The 22,763-nt window shown below is 28.1% G+C and overlaps 1 protein-coding gene across 11 annotated transcripts in view; it reads left to right on the forward strand.

The window, feature by feature from the left end:
* Eip93F (Ecdysone-induced protein 93F) overlaps nt 1–22,763 on the forward strand; it is a 476,497-nt gene that overhangs the window by 414,262 nt on the left and 39,472 nt on the right. The gene's annotated exons all lie outside the window — the stretch shown is intronic.

Below are 22,763 nucleotides of genomic sequence, written 5' to 3' on the forward strand. Positions count from 1 at the left end.
TAAAAAAATATAAATATAATCTATAAATAGAAGATAATAATAAAGTTATCAATTTACAACTATAAAATTAATAATAATTAATTATTGTTGTGATTACGAAATTGGTACTTATTTCTGTGTAATAATAAGTATCAATTTTTTTTTTATAGTATTTTATTTAGTGTGTTCCAACTTGCTAAATATATGTACCTAAATGCCGTTTCAATCGCTGCTGATGAACTACCCTATTCTAGTTATTTAAAACAGGTAATTAAAGGATTTCGGAGTGTAGATCAACACAAAGTCATAACTTTAAATTGTCGGATTTATATCTGACGTTTATGTGACAATACAAAATAAAAAAAAATAATCATAAAACTTTGGTTAATTAATTAATATAATCAATAACATAATTTTGTTGTAATACCTGATCGGCATCACCTTACGATATTACGAAGTAATGAAATTATTTTACTGCTTACAAACATTATTTATTATTTCCGCGACATTGCTTGTGATTTGTCTTGAATAAATTTTATGGCTCGGTAATTGATGGACAATTATTATTGTTCTAACAGTTTACTCCTCAAACTATTACTTTCATAGCTCGGAATTTCTTAATGGTTAATAATTGTGTAGTAAGAAGCGTAGTGAAAAGAACGCTGTTCTCTCCCCGTTGTTTTTTTTTTATAGCAATCGTTTACGATTCTTGATGATCTCTTCTACTATCGTATAAGTTAAGAAACATGTTACTATTTTAGTAACAGCTTTCCTGTTCTGCATTAGGTGCTTATGTTTATAATTATAGATGGTAAATCGTTTCGTTAAGAATATTAATTCAAATAAGATCTGTATTCTTAAAAAGGCTTTAATCCGACAAAATATTTAAGGCTTCTTATGATCTTTCAACTCAAAATATCTTATACTATAGCTGAATTTAAAGTTTGAAAACCTTACAAAATATCCATTTTTTAAATATTTTTGTTGAGTTTTTAACCCTTATTAGCTGGCTTTCTTCTACAGAATATTAAGGTTTTTAAATGAATTTAATTATAAACCATGAACAGTAAAAATTTAAAAAAAAAAAAAATTGATACTTGAAAAATGTATAAAAATAAAATTCAGCTACTTCAGAAATATTTTTCATTATAATGATTTACTTACTGAACTGGGAAAAACCCATTTAAAGGTTATAAGTGAAGTGATTTTGTATTTGTCTTTGTGTTAATAAGAATCATTGATTGTTCGACTAGGCCGCTGTCAGCTAAACTTGGGCCCGGGGCAAAGTAATCCGGTGGACTCCCTCCCACTCAATAATTCATATAATAAATAATAGTATATGGAATAATGGGCACACCGTGGCACACTGCGGTAATCCAGGCATATACCAATATCTCAAAATATTACAAAAAATAAAAGGACGAAAATTCTGAAATTAAAATAGCGAAATATTGTATATAACAGAATTTACTTGCCATTGTTTTGTTTTTTCTTTTAATACATATTCTACCGCTTTAAGAATAATTTTGCCAATTGTTTTTTAGCTCTACAAGGGTGCTGAGAATGATTTTTTGCCTAACGAGGGTGCCGCGGATGATTTTTAGCCTAACATGGGAGCCGTAACACACACACACAAATATATAATTAGCTCATCTAGGGTGCCATGGCTTTGTTTGGCAACCCTTGGCAGCAAAGTTTGGAAATAAAGTGTGGCAACCCTTTAGCACTCTTGTTGATCTAAAAAAAATTACACAATGATTCTTAGAGCTGTTGAATGAGTAGGAAAATAAGAAAAAAACAATGTTAAGTATATGATGTAAAGTATTATCATATTTCACTACTTCAATTTTAGATTTTTTCCTTGATTATTTGTTTGTAATATTTTTAGAAATAGGCATTCGTTTGTGGTATTTCTGGCTTAGGCTTTGGGTATCACTGGCTATAATAGTGAAATATGGTACATTATTTTTTCTTCTTTTCCTACATATTTTATCGCTCTTAGAATAATTTGACCATTTTTTTTTAGATCAACAAGGGTGCCCCGACATTTTAATTTTTTCCAGCCCGACAAAGGTCCCGTGGCGATGTTTGCAACCGCTGGAATATCGCATTATGAAAACGAAACTTACCACCACATAATAACAAATTAAGTTGTTGCTTTATATAAAACAAAACAAATATTTTTTTCTTTTGCAAAAACAACTAAATAATAAATCATAAGTAAAATGTTATTTTAACACTAGTTAATGATAAAATATTTGTTATTAATTACTAAAATTAACCACAACAGTATTCTTACCTAATCTATCGCTAAAGTTAAATTAATTGAACAAAATTCAATGTTTCAAATTGATTGACAATTCTTCATTTTTTCTTTAAACTATAAACGACATATATATTTATGTATTAGGCTTCTTGGTCAGGGTGTGTTATAGATTTAAATGAATTATTTATTTGCATATATTTGCACAAAATAATTTTGGAGTATATAGATTTTTTTCAATAACTCAAAAAAAGGCAATCATTACCGACCGGGTCCAGGTTCCGGGGATACCGTATCACGCTAAGCATTCTTTTTCAGATGGTATAGAAAATTGTGTTTGCTTTACCCAGGGATATGGATAAATATGACCAAGATTATGTTCGGCCCACAGAAAGCCCTCTATTTAAAATTGTGCCGTGTGCTGAACGATTTTATATTTATAATCCAGTTTCTGCAAGACTAAGAATTCATTTTTGGAATCGTGTTTTGCGCATGAAATTTTACAATGTTATGTCCCAGAGATATTCCAACTTAAGATATTTCGTAAAACGATTTATTAGAGCTTTTGTATCTACATAACGCTGATTAGCTTAAAGCAATATTAAATAAAAATAAGATTTATATTTTGTGTATAGAGTACGTATTACGTATTAAACGTAACCCTTGAATACTACCTAAGACTGTGTTAGTTGTAGGATACCTTTGGAACAGAATGCAAAGCGACTTCACTAGAGAAGAACCCCATTCTACGTTACTATTTTTGGAATATATACAATACAAAATAGAAAATTGATATTTATTGTTATGTATATCCCTATTATGGCAAACCAATGGACATGTTAGGAGGAACTTACGAAGAATTCATCTCGTGCTTCATTAATTAATGCGAAATATGAGCGACTTAGGTAAAAGTAAATGTATAAACATTAAATGAAATAAAATAAATATATCATTAAATTAGATTTGATGTTAATTGTACTGTATTGAATCGTTGTATTATAATAAAGTTCATACATCTCGTATTTGTATGACATATTTCAAAAGTATATTGCCTACATTAAGTGCTGCTCGCTGTAACATGAGTAGGGGTTACCAACGGGTGATCCTCGGAAGGCTTTTGGTTACATATATTTTTGTGACGGTGAATTGGTATAGCTATTGTATTTTATAAATTATCTTTCTTGACGTATGCTTATTAGCTGAAAGTTCATAACAGATAAATGCGCAAGAAAGATGGCTTTTATCGAGTCATTCAAATTCAAATATCTGAATTTGAATATAAATGGCTTTAGACTACTTTCAAAATAAACGGATCATATTATTTTATTCAGAAATGTTTATATAATTTTCAGAAGCGATATTTGAAATTGACCATTGAAACATATGTTTGGACTCGGCAGTTTCCTAGAACAATAGCCATAAATAATTAAAATATATAAGAGAATAGTGTGTTTGTTATGGCAGCTCATTCATAGAGACGGTACTCCATATTGATGAGTCCCATTCATTTGGCCATGAGTGGAATGTTAGAGCGCGCAATCCTCAATGCTAGAATTAATGTTTCACATCAGTCTCCCAACGGTAAGGGCTGTTTACCCTCGGTCAACCCTTGCCAATGGATACGACAATGGATACCCTAACCAATGCTAGAACCGTCGCGAATATCAACATTAGTTTAATAGTGCAATAGTGCATTCCGTTGCACTATACGCATATTAGAGAGCCGTATCTTTACGGGGGTCTCCAATCAGGAAACAGTCGATCTGCTGAAACATGTATAGATACGGGGAAGTGAATAGGTATTGAGAATGGGGAAGAGCTTATATTGTTAGCGGTGTTGCAAATGGCTGATCTCAGATTTCCTAACGGGGTTGAGTCGAAAATTCTAACTTCAACAATGATTTTCCAGATTGGGTTATTTGGAACTATCAGATGAGTATTGAATATACTGAATTATGCACCAGGAGCTAAAAGACACTGTCGCATTTTCTTAACATTACAGGAGTGCGGTTTGAACAGATATTTCTTCGAATAGAAGTATACTCAGTGTTTTCTTTTTTATTCTGGGGTTGAAGATAATTATGTCATCCAATTCAAGGCATGAAAGACTGGATATCTTAAAGTTCATCAACAACTTTTAATCGGAATGGTGAAGATTTATTCTGAGGGTTCGTTCGAAATAAAAGTCAACCCGCTCAGATTACCTTATAGAATGAGCTGAGTGAAAATATATAAATATATACACGAAAAGCATTTTTTTTATGAAACTCACACACAAATATATGTATATAATCTGAATGAAATGAAATATTATTTACTTTATTTGCTCAACAATTTAACAAAGCGGATAATCGGTAATCTGTACTTTTTTATTTTTTTTTACGGTCAAGTCCTTCATTGAGGATCCGAAATGTCCCATTGAGCCCCTAAGTGGGAATGACTCAGGAAGTAAATTCTGACTGATCCTGGCGGAAATCGAATCTAAAATCTTCTAACCTAAGCGCTCTGGGACCCTCACCCCCATCCTGCTCTGCATTTAGGTCATCCTGTAAATGTTTTACCTATTTTACTACATAAAATCAAATAGTTAACAATAATTGGGTCACTATTTTAAACTGTTTGACCTAAAATTGAAAGTCATGAAAATTTATATCTATATATATTTTTTTGGTTTTGTTTTCTAAAATATTTTTCGGAATTATAATTTTCGAAAATTCACAAAAAATAATGTTGAAAATTTGTACCATACTAAAATCATTTTTAATAAATATATTGGTAAATCCACTAAGCAAGATATCTGTGATATGGTGAACTCATCGTCAGCTCAAACTTGAGGTTTAGAAATATAAACATAGATTAATTAATATTTATTTAGCACATACAATTCATGTTAGATCAAACATTGAAGTGTACTGCTTGTTTCCAGCATTTAGTACAGGATTTTAAATAATTTTGTAATCTATCAGCTATTTTAAAAATATATATATAAGTGCTGACCGTAGTTGCGTGTTTATATTTTTTCGTCTTGCATTAATTTATCTTTTCACATTGTTTGACAAAATTTTAAGCAATCTGTTAGTAAACAGTATGCTACCAACTAATGATATATTTTCAATTTATTTTATGAAGAAGAAAAAAAAAAAAAAAAAAGAAATTGGATCTGAGTGATCTGAAAGATAAATCTGCCATTCATTTTTAAGGTATTTAATTGGATCTACAGAACGTTTTGTTTTAATGTTCCTTTTCTGTACACCACTACATTGTTTTCTTCTATAATTATATGAAATATCTGTTTACTAAAGAACATCCATTGTTCTATTAGATTCATTTATCTTTGTATTTATAACTAGTCGCTCACATTCGGATAGATGTTTGTGAAGATAATTAAATGAACAATACAAATCATCCTAATTAAAACTCCCATTGTGGTTAGTGTTAGCACGATTATCTAAGAGCAACACAAGTAAATAGTTTATAACATAGAGAATAAATCTTTAAAAATCTGGAATTCCCGAATTTTTCTCTTCTTGCACTAAAAAAGTATGTTATGGGAATTTAAAAAAAATATTCGTATTTATTTCTTTTAAAATTTCAGTTGAAATGCGATCTTCTGGGCCTATCTAAATTACAAGATAAAAAAAATAAGAAAACTAATTTTTAAAATGGCTTTCTTTATTGCAGAAACGTTTTCGAGTTTAAAAAAAAAGAAAGAAAAAAAAAGCGGTCATTTTCCCCTTTCACCGGGCTCTGATGTCACTTCTTTCCTCGACATTCTCTTCATTTCCCTTTCAGGAATTTTCATGAGGGCACAATTCAAACTTTTTACTTTAATTTAAATTTGTATTAATATTTTTTATTGTCAATTTATTGTAATAAGCTTTTGACCATGATCTAATAAACAGAATAGTATTTTAAAATATTTTCTATCATTAATTGAAATAGTTTGTTACACTTTACCTTTTTTTTTTTTATCTTTATTGAAATTTACAACTGTACATAATAATACATTTATTAAATTTGATGTATGTCTATAATGGAGTGATACAGGCTAGTAGAGAAACTACCCATTGGTAGCACCCTAATACCCTAATAACCTTATTTTAACACAATTTAAAAACATTATAAAAATGAAAATGTGGGTCTCATTTTTCCATAAAGAACCTACTTTTAAACGATCTTCAATGAATGTACATCGTAAAACCAAAGTCTAGTAATTAAATATTCGATATTATATTTTCTCATTTAAAGTATAATTTTTAATTCATATTGTATAATTTATGATACGATCTGAAACAAATATTTTCAGAAGACTACAGGAATAGTGACCATCTATTTCATAAACAATTTACAAAGGGACAAAAAATACAAAGCATAATGACCATATTAATTTACAATTATTGTAATTCTGATTATAAATTATTTATTTATTATATTAAATAAATATTCTAAAAAATATATATCATTACTAGTAAAAAAATAAATTATCAATGCATGAAAAATAATAATTACTTATTTCAATTAACGAAATTCATATCCTTATTCTGGCGTATTTAGAAGTTATACGCACACTTAATAACATAGCATGATGATTGTGAGTGGTGCTCCATATTAGCGAGCTGTTCTATAGTGAGAGATAACTTCATTCAGTTTATTTGTATTATTTTTTTTTTATTTGACGAGGATGAAGGCGGGGTGCACCCCTCCGCAAAAAAAATTCCCCCTAGAAAAAAGTTGAATCACCGCCGGCGAGTATGTGATGTTTGTATCTTTATAAGGGCGATGAATATTACCACGAGTGAAGTAAAAAAATAAAATAAAAAACACAATTTATAATTATTTAATTACTTAATTAAAAAGTAATTAAGTAAAAATGGATATATAATGTAATTATTAAATTGAAAAATTATAAATTAAAATAATTTTAACTAAATAACTATTTTTTTTTTTAAATTTTATTTGTACTTCTATTATTTTGTCAGTGATTAATTAATTAATTATTATTGGCCATGAAATAAACATTTCATTGATTTATGCTGTTCAATTGAAATATAATTATGATTAATTTTAGACCAACACCTATATCAGTGGTTCTTCTTTTTCACAATGACACCCTTCTAGGACTGAAAACATATCGAGGCACCCTAATTAGGCTAACAAAATTTTGCGACACCCTTGTTGAACTAAATACATAATCTGCGGTATAATTATCTTTAGAGTTCTTGGGTATTAGAAGAAAAAGAAACGTGCAATGTATATCTTGGAATTTAACGTACGAGTATATTTGTTGTTTGAACGTTATTTCTGTACTTTGTTTTTCTTAATTTTCTTAGAAAGTGGGAACCATGACATTCAATTTGCCTGATAAGATTAATGGAGGTAAAAAGAGAACAATTAAATTAAATGCTGAGAAAACAAAAATTTTTTATTAAAAAATTAATAAAACAGAACAAAATGACTAACTTTTTTATTACTGTCAAAAATTGAAAAAAAAAATTGTACACACATATTAAATCATTTGTCTAACGATATTTATCAAAACAATTATATTTAAATTACATGTATTCGTTAAATCTTCGATTTCACTTAAGAATAAGGTTATAGAACGAATTAAAGCGAAAACTTACAGAATAAAATCGATGGTGACATTTACTTCGGCTTGCTTATTAAAGGAGGTGTTTTGTCCACTGTTGACAATGACCACTTTAGTTCAAGACAATGTACATTAACAATTAAAATGTCTCTCAGGAGTTAATTTAGTTAGAAGTTCTATCGAAGTCCCGTCAACAAGTTCTATTAAATTACGTCTTCGGAATATTTATGATATAATCGTAAAAATAAAGTTGATATCAGCAAGAAGCCTGCATCATTTTCCCCTATTGTACGCTTCGAACCTGAACTGTTCTTACCGTTGATTCGCAAGCTCTCCACCCCCGGAGATGATAGATGACAGGCCGCCCAGAACTGGAAGAGATCTCCAGAACAGGACAGGGATAGGAGGATGAGACACCCCCGGTCTTCCGAGTCCTCTCGCCCTTGAGCCGTTACTGGCCGATTTAAAAGTCGCCGGAGGAACTGGTCCAGGAACCGGTTATTTTTTAAAAATCCGTGCAGTAGCGGTGGGGTGGCGATGGGCCCCCCTCCCGGCGCACCCCCAACTTCTTTTCGAAGATTTATTAGGTTTTTATTGAAAGGTGCGCAGTGGCATTAATCACAGGGAACACCCTTGGTTCCCACAGCCGTTGTCATTAGCCACTGTGTAAACAGACCTCAGCTGTTTCCTTCCTCAGGGGACAGTGCACTTCGGGGATGGACGCTGGCGAGTCCTCCGCGAGTTTCGAGTGGTAGGGCGTGTTTTCGAGAAGTGTTTCACCTTAAATCTCTAAACACCAATCAATCATGTGTTGATCATTGAAAAACGAAACAGGAAACTTGGAGACAGAACTACGGACCCAGCTTTGAACATTCATATCAGACATCCTTTACTACCGTAGCCATATGAATTGTGAGTAAACAATTTTTTTTTTAATAAACAGCAATTTGATAATTCCAAAACTTATTATTTGATTTCCTAATATGCTTGACGTTTCAAGAGTATTTTCTTCCATGTTCTGAACCAAGTACAGATTGTGTGCCTCTTCTAGTTTTTTTTTTTTTTTTATATATAATATTTCACTGTTATCTAACATTCATTGCCAGGATCTACGATATCAACCAACTACTAGTAGTCGTCTAAATTTAAGGAATACAAGTATTTTATAGTCTTACAACTATTATATAAGTTATAAGACTAGTTTTTGGCCAAAAGCCTAGTAAATGGCAGTACATTTTAGAAAGTGAAATATATTTTTAATTTTTTTAAAACCTCTTAATCTACCAAGTCATAAAACACCGAAGTTTTTAAGTTATATATTTTCTCTTATTAAACTACTGTAATGCTTAACGTAATGCTTGACCTCTGACAGAATAAGAGTTTCTAAAAAAACTCTGTAAAAATAATGTAGGTCAGATGGTGAAACAGATTTATATTTTTTTAAAATATTGAAACTAAAAACACCAGGAATAGGAAAACAATAAATATATTACAGAAAAAATACGAGTAGTCAATAACGTAAGGAAATAAAGTAATAAAGGGAATAAAGGAAGTATATATGTTTTATTTAATTAAAAATTATAAATGTAACTTCTTTTTTTTTTAAAATAACTCCGTGACTAGGCAGCTAAGTATATTGAGTTTTAGGATCAGCTAGCTACAATGAATCATGTATTTTGCTTTAATTGTATAGTTCTAAAAAAATTAATCAATCTAATAAAGTTACGAAAATACAGTGAGTAACTTATAAATTTCGGACCAATGGCTATGAGTTTAAGTTAATAAATATTAAAAATATATATCCTATCTGTGTTTAGATTTTTCAAGCAAAGTACACAAAAATGCAATTCAAAGAATAAAACCATAAATAGAGTAAAATGAAAACCAAAAGTAATAAAATAATTAATGGTTTAAAATTTTATTTAATGTATTAATGAAGGACCTTTCTAAAGTTTTAAGTTTTGTCATCATAATGTTAGCATACTTTTTAATCTTTACCATATGTCACCACTAAAATGAAGTTTAACACTTGACTAAATTATGAAATGATTTTTGTGTACATTTTGAAAAATCTTTTTCTTTTTTTTGGAGGTGAAGTAAATTGTTAAACAATATATATTAATTTTCATAAGTATGTTATTGAAATGCATGATGTAGTAATTCCTCATCATTGTAGTTATTTTAATTATTCTCTTGTGATTTGTGATTAATTAAGATTTACTAATTATTACTATATACTTAGTATTTCCTGTAACTGATTTTGATCGAAACTCTGAGAAGTATATTAAAATTATTTGTTTATTACACAATGAAAAGTTTAAAAAAAAAAAATCAAATGGAATACATCCAATAAAAGTAGTCAAAATGTGAGAAATTGGTCTTTTTCCGACCCTCGAAAATGAAACGGAAATCAAAAATAAAATTAAACTTAGGTTGAACTCAACATCATAAATTTAGCAACAAAGAAAATTTTACTTAGTCTAATATTTTTCTTTATATATTTAGTTATTACTGTCATAAAAAGATCTAAGGTATGTGGAAGGTTTGAAGATCTATCAGTCAACTTCTTTTTAGACTATTCCAGTGATACTGGGAGTTTCAACTATAGCCATTTTATCTACCAGAGTTTATGAAGGATGCGTTAAAATAAATTTTTAAACGTCCATTTACTGTTAGTAGATCAACATTTAGGTTTTTATATCTATAGAGTTAACCAATTATTCAGTTTTTAATGTTGTGCCATCCTTTATCTAGAATGTACCTACATTGTAAAAACTCAAAATCTACGTAACATACTTACCCTCTATGGATAGATGCGTTTGTAAAATGAATAAAACTTAGGTTGAAATTTTTCAGAAATCTTTAAAAGGATCAAGTTAAAAAAATATTAAGTGATAATTAACTCAAATATCCATTTATTAATTTATGTTTATTTATAAACATATTATTATATCAATAACAAATGCTTATTATTTTTTAAATATGTTATTTCAATGCAAGAAGTTTAGATTCATCATGGTTGTTACTTTGTTTATACATGGGTGGTTTATATTATTGGATGATTATATGTTTATAATAAGCTGATATATTTATAAAATGGTTCGTAATACTGAACTCTAATAGAAATCTTTGAACTTGATTTTTGTTTAATTAGGAATTTTTGACAGAATTTTATATTACTCAATAAAAAAAAAGGAATTACCTCGTTTTTCATCCGTAGCCATTAAATATAATGGGAAAAAAATATTACATAAAAAAATATCATAGTTGGAGCATGATTCTATTTTGATGGGTAGTACTTAATTTTTTATAAGACTTTTTTTAAATTTTTTAAAAACCAAATATACAATATATATAATATCCATAATATATATATGGAAATATAAGAATGAGGGTAGGGAAATATTAGCTGCAGTGTGCATAAAGCGTATAGCGATGGAGGGGAAGCGTTGAGCGACGGGCAGTGACCTACTTAACAGTGACCGAGAACACCTTGACACACAGCCCCTGGACACAAATGCACTCCAAGTCCACTATCCGATGCACTTTCCTAAATCAATACATCGAAGTATTTTTCATGCTTATGAATTTATTAATTTAAAATTTGTTTAAATCATATTTGCTGTAAATGTATAAATTGATTTTTTTTTAATTTCTTTTCTATCTTATACAAGATATCCAGTTCTGGAAACTTAAATTACCTATATACTCAAGGATATTTTTTTCTCTTGCTTCTATATATAGAATAATCACTGGTCTTACTTGATATTTACTTTAGAAATATTTGTAAAAATAAATCGGAGCAGATTTATTTTTTATGCTCCAACAGGGCAGGGCAAGTCTGAATAAATAAATTAATAAATAAAGATGAGAAGAGAAAGACCAAGCAGCAGCTGGGGCAATGAAGAGACAGAGAGACTCAAGGATTGGGAGTAATTTAAATTGATTTTTATAAGTAAAAAGTAATTTAAAGTGAAATGATTAAATTAGTGTATAATATTCGGAATGTAAAATAATGTCGAATTGGAATAGTACAAATTTTTTATTAACAAAACAAAATTAATTTTATTCTAAACGATTATAATATATGCAAATAGATGCTTATAATATATATATATATTAATTACTTATGTAAGGATATAACATCTTTATATCCATAAAAAATCTATGTGACGTTTCTAAAAGGTGTTAATAAAAAAACACAATTATATAGTAATGTTATTATGCACTTCTTAGGAAAATGGAATGTTTTGTTATCCATTTTTTTTTCGATGCGCTTTATTTTGGTTTATGTTTCAAATAAAATCAAAATAATGAGAACTTATTATTTAAATACTTGAAAATAATAGTCTCTTGCCAAGTTACACGAAATTATGATTGTCCGGATTATCTCCATTTCTATTTAAGGTCGAGCTTTGAACCCGGTATTATTTTAAAAATATTTTATTAAGATAAAACGTTCGTAGCAATGATTTTATTTATATTACCAATGAGCTGTAACAAGGCTGGTATTCATCGCTGAATACAGATGAGAAATTAATTGTAAAAGCTTTATTTATGTATTTTTTGTTTACGCCCCCCTCATAATTTTTTTTAAATTCCAACAGTAATTTCTGAGTCACGCTTTGGTGAAGGTTAGGAAATTAACTAAACCCTCAATTGATGGACAACATTGTTATGCACGACCCGCCAAAATTCGAATTGACATTCCTAAGCTTGCTTGTTTAGTGAGAGTAAACACTCAGTAAACAATTATACGTTACAAATGAAACGAAGTAAATATTCTTTAATAATAAGTGTTATACGCAATTTCTATATTTTTTTTTAGTTCATTCTCATTAAGATCATTTCCTCATCGAATTAGATATTAATTGCTGACAGACGACCGGACAGCAGGTGTCAGTATTCTGCTGATTTGCTGGCAAAAACTGAGATGCAGCAGAAATGAGAGAGGCCCGCTTCCCAGGGATGTCAAAAATATAGACCCATCGCGTTTTCACCCAAACAAATATGTCAGGTGATGCTTAGTCAGGTTCTAGAGATCTTGTTTTTCTTTCTTTTATAGTTTTATTTATAGCTAATTCGCATTATATTTTTATAAGTAAGTAATTCTATATTGGAAATACAATATAGAAGAATCATTTTTCTTTTATTAAGCTCTTTATAACGGGCCATAATTATTTGGATATTTGGTGAAATTTATATAAAAATGATGACAATATATACGTTAGATATAGTTTTTAGTATTTTTGAGAGAGGGAAATGAAAATCTGAGCACTACAAAATTACTCTTAAAGTCGGTTCACAAAATTATACTTCGGACCCCCAGAAAAAGCGTTTTTGTAAAATTTTCCCTTGTGCCGAGAGAATAAAACCCCATACAAAGTATTTAAGTTGGATATATTTTCTCTGAAATTTATTGTATTGTTTACCTATAAAATAACTACTTCCAAAGTTGGAATACGCAAATATGACGGGAAAAGGTATCTCATCTAAAATTAATTTTATCTCATTTATTTTTTAACTTTTGAAAAACAAAATTTTTTCGGAGGAATAAGGAGTAATTTATAACATCATTTAAATTGTTCTAATAATTTTGCAATCTCAATTCCCTTTAATATTGGTATTTTTATTTTATTTAAAATTACTCCAGGAATTTCCATCGAGTTCAGTTTGAGGAAAAATAAAAAAAAAATATTCAGGGGTGATTTTTTAATCAAATCCATAGAATTTCACATCTAAACATAGTTTTTGTAGTTTTATTACAATTTTTAAAAAGTTAAATATTGTTAGAAATATCTGGAAAATTATTTGCTTTAGGAATAGAAGTTATTGCATAACACACAATAAAACATTTTTTTAAAAATATTTTATAAAGGTCAGTACAAAAATTATAAAATTCCTGTCTTACACAATCTGGTCCAAAATGTTTCAAAATCTGTATTGGACAATCACTGTGACAATCAATGATCCTTAATTCTTCATTTATCAAATGTGGAAGCAAATATATGCCAATGTAGAATTGCCCGAACTGTGGGATAAATAATTATTGTTTAAAATTGACGAGTATCCCTTCGACTTGTGGCAAGTAATTGGATAAGTATTAAAAAAAAATACGATCCTTGACTCATGAAAAATATTATATAATATATTACATATAAAAAAATATATGGTTCGTAATACACAAATTATGGAAATGAGTATTTAGTAGTGATTTATAGATGTTTTAAAAAATTTATCAAGATTTTTCTTATTCATAATTGATTTATTTAATTCTTAATTTCATTCCTTTATTCAATTATTTAAATTTATATTTTAAAAATTGGCCTCATTTCTCGTAATTTTCTTTATAGCACGAATATTAGTGCGATGTTAAGGTTAGATTAATTTTATTTTCGAAATCTGGATATATACGATATTAAATATTTGAATCAACAAATGCAGAAGTTGTTTCGTGTATTTCAATTATTTTTTGGTTGATATAAACAACAAAATCGCACGGGAGTTTCTCGTACGAACTCGACCTTGGCTCAGCCCCCAGTGACTTTAATGCTTTGCCCGAATTTCAGTTGAACTTTCATTTAAATTTGCAACCGCGATTTCCATAGCCTTTCTCCCAGATAATTTACAAAAACTAATTTAGCTAATCAATGATTTAATAAAACAGAATCCAAAAAATTTGTATTATTTTAAAACTAAAATAATAACATGCTAATTATAATAAAAAATAATACAATAAGAATGAGCGTTAAATTGGCCGATGAAGCTTTCGAACAAAATTTGTATTACTGTTTGAAAATGCATCGCGTAGCTTTTCTCTACTAAAAAAAAAAAAACTTGATAAATACCTTTTTTGTTTATTATAATTTATTTATTAATATTTGCTGTTTTTTTTTTTGTACCTATGCATGATATTTACAAATCAATACATTTAACCTTTACTATAAACATTATAGAAAAAAATAGTAAGTGGTCAAACATATGTTATTTATTATCTTTGCGATGTTAGCATGTTAGATGTGATTTATTATTATATTCTCAATCGTTTCCAAACTTGATTATTGTCTAATAGATAAAATATTATCATTTATTTGTATTTATTGATTATTTAAAATGGTTCAAAACACTAATAATATGGATAAAAGAATTAAATCATGAAATAGGAGAAGCAAGCATTCCTATCTTTATATTCCATGAGTTCACGTTTATATACCTAAAAATAAATATACTAAAATTACAAAAAAAAATCAACATTAACAATTGTACTTTATTCTATTTTTTATTACACCTCCTTTAAAATTTATATTATTGACTAAAATATTAATCTATTTTTTCCCGATAATTAATATTTACCGCATCATTTTCAATATTTGTGTTCGATTTATGTTGATTTATCATATCTAGCCTCCAATTTTAAATTTTTGACTAGTATATTTTTTTCTTAAACAGGTCTTGAACTGAGAAATTACGTAACTGGCAAGCCTAGCCCGTTAATTGGACTAACCCAATTCCCACACAGTTCGAATCACTGCACCGGAGGAACAATGCATTAAAAACCTAAGCACTTATTGAATAAACACATGTTTAAACAAAAGAAAATATTGATTATTTTTTTTAAAAAACCTTTAAACATTGGGTATGTTGCATATCTAATGTTCATTTTTAGAACAATATTAATGCTAAAGCAGATAACAATTTGAACTATTACTAAATTTAGAAGAAAATAAATTCCTATTTATAAACTTAATTTATAATTACAACGTTTAATTGATGGAACAGTACGTTTTTTTCCCCAGGTTAATTGACCCCATTTTAACGCCTTGAATTGACATTGATATTTTTAATAGTCTCTTTTTCCTTAACTTTTTTAGCAACCGCATTTGCTCAAACTACTTCAGAGGAACCTCAATATTGAGAATTTCAAGAGATTTTGAAAAAAAAAATTCTTTATATTAAGGTATTAATTACATTGAGATTTATTATATTGATGTTTACAGGGCTAAAAATTCGTTATACTTAGTGAACACTTAGAGAACGCATTAAATTGGTGTTTTTTTCGCTATTTAGTAGTTATAGTAACATAGTAGTAACTATGCTCGAGGTATAGTAGTTATAGTGGCAAAAATTCCTTGAACAAATTTGAATGAGTTTTATTTAGAGGCTTCTTACATGCTCTGTTCGTTTTACAGAGATATATTTTGCATTCCATCCCATGACTTGTTCAAATATATTTCAAAAAATTCGTTTTAGTTTGCTTATGTTCATTTTATTTATTGTTATGTAATTTTTTGTTTTTATTTATTTATTTATTTTATTTTTTTATAATTTTAGTACGAATGTGAATCAATAACTTATTGATCAACAACGCTGTGGCGTAATAATTATCAATAAATAAATATTTTATATAATTAAAAAATACTAGACGAATTCGTTTTACTGTCAAGGTTCTAATGCATAATTAAGGAATATAGAGAAATCCAAGAATCATGGCAAATAAAAAATAGTCGTAGAAATTCTCAAATATCTTAAATATTAAGTTTGAGTTGAAGAACTTTTAGCTCGGATCAAAACTTTTTTTCTTTAGTTTTTCTAATTTTCCAAAACATCCATTTTCACATTTATGTCTATTGCAGAAAATTAACTTACATATTATCGAATTGAATAGATATAAACATTTTTAACTTGACGGTCTTTAGTTAAATTTGGTGATTTGTTTGAGAAAAGATTTCAATAAAAAGAAGTTTAAAATACACCGACAAAAATATTACTAGTTTAGGTATGCAATCTACAATAGAAATTTAATGACGTTTAATAGGCAGTTTGAATTCAACATAAGGTTTTTTAGTTGCAGATAGATCCAAACAAGAGTCACTATGAAAGATAGAAATACTAATATGCACTCAGGTGCCGGTTTACAGTTTTGAGAAATAACTTAAATAATTTTTTTTTTTCATTTATCATTCTTATGAATTATCACTATTATTTTAGTTTTTTTTTATAAACATATAGATTATGTAAAATTTTAGAAAAAAGAGGAAATAGTTCTATTTTCTGATTTTTTAAAACTCATCATTTATTGAAAATTAACGTTTACCTAAACAATTAACCAATTAAGGAAGCAATATCTTGTATTGATTTTATTTCATAATTTACTTTCAAAGTGTTCCTTCAATAATAAATACCTGTAATTTGGACAATGAAAAATTTTCATTTTTTTTTTTTTTTTGTAGGTTTATTTAGGTCTTTCGTACACAAAAGTAAATAGGAGTGCTAAACTTCAAGGATAATAAATGAAAAAAAAATATTATTGAACAAAACTATCGGGTGCCGTTTTCTTTGTATCCGATTATATATAATATATATACACCTCGGTACTAATATAAAAACACTAACTACTACAAAACTATAATAATTACAACCATAACAATAACCGTTAATAATCAACTAATGATTATTTGAATTAGTTTTAGTTATAAGGAAATTGGACTAGTTTTAACACGATTTTTGATTACCATTAAACTTACAAGCACATGGAAGAGTAGTTTTTGGGAACGGACTGCTCATGCGTCCGTCAGTTTAATGATAGTCAGAACTCGTGTTAGATCAAGTCTTTTTGTCGGAAAAAAAAAACCTTAGAGCATAAAGAAATGAAGGAGATTCCATTCAAAAAAATTATATTTTGAATTTCGGTATTTTTTTCCCGACCTCTGACTACTATACTACCGTAGGTGTTGAGTAAGTAAAATGCAATGAATTATTGTTTTTCATTTGGATTCTCACTTACAAGGTTATTTCAGTTAAACATAATAGTACAATAAGCAATAATAGAAACAACATTTAACGTTACAGTAATAAAGTCGCGTTCAACGCTTCTAAAGGATTCACTATACCTCAAATTTTATTATATTTCTTTTATTCTATTTTTATTCCACAAAGGTCGTCCAATTTATTTTCTGCCGGGTTGATACTACGGTTGAGTAAGCACAATGCATGGTTCTGCCCGATTTCAAAAACTCTCCAGGCCTTCGGTCTAAAGCGAAAATATTGCATTGATTGTTTTCAGATTGTTCAGAAATAGAAAAGCCAGATGGATTGTAAAATTGTGATTAAAACTATGACTTTATACTAAAAATATATTTATAAATAGCCAGAGCGAAGGATTGTACAGTTATTGGGTTATAATTATTTAAAATAAACATGGTAACAGTTCACATAAACGAATCGCAAGCAAAGAATAAAGATTCAAATCTCCTATAAGATGAATTTCCTCAAACAATGTGTATTAATGCTATATACTGTTTTAATTTTTTTAGATGTGTTGATACACTAAAGTCTAGTGTTTTCACCGAAATGACTTTTCTTTCCGTTTTCGGTGCTGAGGCACTAACAAAAATCATAAAAGAACAGAAATCCGAATGAATAGATGACTAAATGAAGATGTCATGTAAATAAGCTTTTAAATGCTCTTTTTTATATTGCATCTGATTTCTTAGCACCTCATTAAACTTTGGTAATTTTCAGAAGCAAAAATGAGTTTCCAGTAGAAAATAGAAAATCATTAAATTAAATTTTTCTCAGATTTATATTTTGTAAGATAAAACCTTTATCCAGTCATGTCATCGAATTATTCACCTTGATTTTAACTATGTATATGTTTTTATTTTATCCAATACTAGATTTGTCTTTATTATGTTACACTAATATCAATACTGGATTGCCTTACATGATTAATATAACATTTTTTTTTGTTTTGTTTTTTATAATTTCTAATTCCTATGCAATGATTTTGCTGATTGAACATTTGCTATTGTATGGATTTTCAGGTAAAGAAAAGATTTTGATTTGATCATAAAAAGGCTAAAATTTACTTCACTATCTTTTTTTTAACACTTAATATGACCTCATAGAAATAGGTATGTTATTTCCATTTTTTTTAATGTCACTCATCAGAATTACTTGATATAAAATTCCGTTCATACAATAATTTTAAAAATGTTATGTTATGTGTTCTGTAATTCTTTTAAGAGAAAATAATTTCATGCTGAGGGAAGAGATTGCGATAAGTAGTGAAAATTCTCTAATAAATATATTAAAATAATTCATTGTTGAAAAAAATTAATTACATGTATAACACAATTACTTGTATGCGCACTCCTGTTTAACGTTTTATAATGATTCATGTTTATCTGATATATATATTTTTTTTATGTGGTGAAAACAATGTAACATATACAATTTTTTTTCAGCATCCTTGTATGATGATAGAATGATGAAATAAACTGAATAAAAAATTAATTAAAATGATAATGTATACAACCGAACAGCTGAATTAAACGTTTAAATCGAATCATAAAAAAAAAAAAAAAAAAAAATACAAAGAAACCAATTTTTTTTAAAATGAACATTGGAAGCAAAATATTATTTCCTTGTTGGAGTTTAATAGGTTTTGTTAATTAGCTTAACGAATACACCTGTGCCTGAGCTGAGCCACCTAGTTATGTCCGTTGTAGAGGAGATAAAGAACTCTAAAACTAAAGCAGACTTTAATAAAACTGGTACAGGTAGTACCGTTGTACCGGTACAGACTGTACCTACATGAGGAGGGGGAAGGTGGAATTAAAAACTTTGCACCTCTCTACTATGCAAATAATTTGTGCATTAAATGCACCCCTCTTGCATTGCACTGGGGTCTCTTACCCCGACGTGGCTCTTCGGCTCTCCTAGTGCACTCCTTAAATACCAATGCACTCATTCTAAAATTGTTTGTGAAGTGTGATATTTTATCGGACCTGTTTAACTTCTCGCGAATTATGCCGTTTTTACGACTTGCAAGGTATGTCTGGCTGTTTGTTAATTATTAATTTGTGTGTTACTATCAGTAAAATGTGCTGCTATACTAATATTTGTAACAGATTTAAATATGTCTTTGCATAATTAGATTTATTTGTGTGTTTAATCTCCATATTAGACATAAACAATAAGGAATTAGTACAAAATAAATATGTCAATTAATTACTATCAATTAAAATGATTGAGAATAGATCACATTACACGAAAGTTAGTGTAAAAAAATATGGAAAAAGTTTAAAAAATTTAAAATACAAAGTAATTTAAGATTTGCTTCCAAATTTTAACCTATTGCGGAAAAAAAATAATTTGACATAAATAATTTCAACAGTAGTGTAATTTTAAAAAAGAATTTATGTTTAATATTGATTTATATTTTTAGACATAAAAGCCACAAATAAACGGCCAACTAAATATCAGCTGAAAGTAAGAAAAAAAACAAGCAAACAAATTTTAAAATAGTTTACAAGTACTTCCATGTGTTGTATTCGTGAAACTATATTTTAGTAGTGTGAGGAGGCAAGAGTTCTGAATTAGGTTCGAAAGGTTACAGCTCAAAATATATATAATGTATAACTGTTAAACATATGTTTAATACTAGATATATAGTTATAAAGAATCGTGGGTGTAATCTGATCCGAATAATTTTTCCCAATCATTTTGTTTGATATTTATTAATTATATATAATTGAATATATAAAAATCTGGTACGCGCATCACACAGGTTTTACGTACCACTCAATTTTGAAATTAATTGTAGGTTTCAAATACTTGTAGGTTAAGAAATAATTTCTTTGTTATTCAGGATAACAATAATAAACAGCTTTGCTTGAATTATGGAACGTGAGACAATGAAGTTTTTTTTTTAATTTTTTGGTGCTTGACGTATTTTTTCTAGGTTGTGCCGTAGATCAAAAGGTTACTATGTGACAACCCTACTAACTTTAGGCTAGTCGCAGTCTCAGTGTAAAAGGGCACAAGTATAGGGGAAAAAATCCTAACTACGGAAAAATCTTTGGAATACGTCTATTTAAAAAATAATCAAAACGTTTTCTTTTGAGAGATGTTCAACTGTTCAAGCAATATGTTATTGAAGATAAAATCTGAGTATTGTTATGAACAAGACATTTATTTTCTCCATTATTTAATTACCAAATTATTTCGTACTATATATTCATTAATTAGTTATTGCTAAACAATGAAACATGGCTAATTTTTTTAATTAAAAAACAAATTAAAGTTACTTGCAAATTACAAACGGTAAAATATTATTTTAGTGCAGTAATAATTTATTACAATTATGATACTTTATTATCACTGTTATTATATTTATATTCTTACTTACTATATTGCTCCTAATAGGTTATGAACATTACTGTAGTTATTTAAATTCCTATTCAATATAATAACATTATTTGACCATTGTAGTCAATTGATAAAAATATTTAATTGAAAATAATTAGTGGTTTATGATTTTTGTCCATTATATCCGTTACTTTGTAAAACAGTTTATTTTTTAAAACTTTGTTCGTTTTTATTCGAAAATTAGGATTGTTATGAAGACACACTAAACCTGAATTGGATTCCTTACACAGAGAACATTTTATGGCTCCGCAGCTTTCGTGATATTGCTTTAACTGTAAATATAATGTTGAAGTAAATTAGTTATTGATTGTGGTTAAATTGCTTGAGAAGATGGCTCACCGCCCAAGATGCCGATTCCTCTATTATGGAAAAGAATTTGCCGTGTCAGCGGCGATCGGCGGGAAAAGTGCTCTATCATTTCGTATTAAAACATTTACGGGGGCTACAATTGACGAAATTGTAACTACACTAAATCGAGAAAAAAAATTGTATATATTTCACATTAATAGGGGTATTAAATAATATAATGCTTTGTAACGATTTTATTTGACGGCGATGCTATTTTATGATAATTACTACACAATTCATGACAAGGACAAAACTAAATTATTTCTTTAAAACGTCTAATATAGCTTAAAAGACAATTGTTTCGAAATGCGGAGAAAATTGGGGCATTTACTCAACTCCTGAACGTAAATGGCTTCATCCGTAAGTGAAAGTCTAAACAAAAATAAGTTATAAGGATAATTTATTTATTATAGGGTAGAAAATCTTTTAAATAAGTTGATTATTTATATACACATATATAAAATATATGAAAATACATATTTTTTTACCGGGCAGTGTTCATTTTACTTCTTCAAATATTTAAAGGGCCACGAAACATTGTAATTTTTTTTCTTAAAATGTCACTTAATTCACTCGCCTTATGCGATCAGTATAATTGAAATGTTGAATTTAGTCAATATATTGACCATCTGAGAGGTATATAGAAACAATTATATAAACAAGCGTGTATGTATTGATAACTTTTTTCTTTACTGTTAATGGTATGTTTTTGAGGTTTAAGAGGCTTTATCAATAAAATACAAATTATATTTAGGGGACGTTTGGAGATTTTGTTATTCTCATAATCCAATGTAGAGGACTTTCTACATCCTAAAATTTCTAATTATTCCTAAAAAATCCTAAACACGATGATATACAGAATTGGAATAGAGATTAAAAAGATTTTTTAAATTTATTTAATACCAGATCGGCCTGCTAGGCCTTATTAGTTGATATAACCGTTACATTTTATTTTATTTTTTTAACAATTGATTATGGGGAGGGTACAGTATCGTACAAAAGACACCCCTAACTATATACAATGTTATAATTAAAAGCAAATAAGATAAAATAAATAGATAACAATAATGATTCTTAATAAAAGAGAAAAATAAAATTAATAACAAAAAATAACGACATTCGTAGACCTAACAAAATAAACAATTGTCCTCTAATGGTAAAAAAATATAATTATTAAAAAATAGAAGAAATACTAATAATTCTAACCTCATGTCAATCTGGATGAGAATTCGTTCCAAGCGTTGTAGTGGACAGATATTAGTTATGTACAAGGCATCAATTACGAAAAGTTGTTAGTCATGTTTCTAATTATTAATCTTTGTATCTTTTACATTTTGTTTAATAAATAAAATGAAAATAAAAATATGTACC

Source organism: Halyomorpha halys, unplaced genomic scaffold (genome assembly GCF_000696795.3).
Source record: "Halyomorpha halys isolate HHAL.00 unplaced genomic scaffold, Hhal_1.1 Scaffold397.1, whole genome shotgun sequence".
Lineage (NCBI taxonomy): Eukaryota > Metazoa > Arthropoda > Insecta > Hemiptera > Pentatomidae > Halyomorpha > Halyomorpha halys.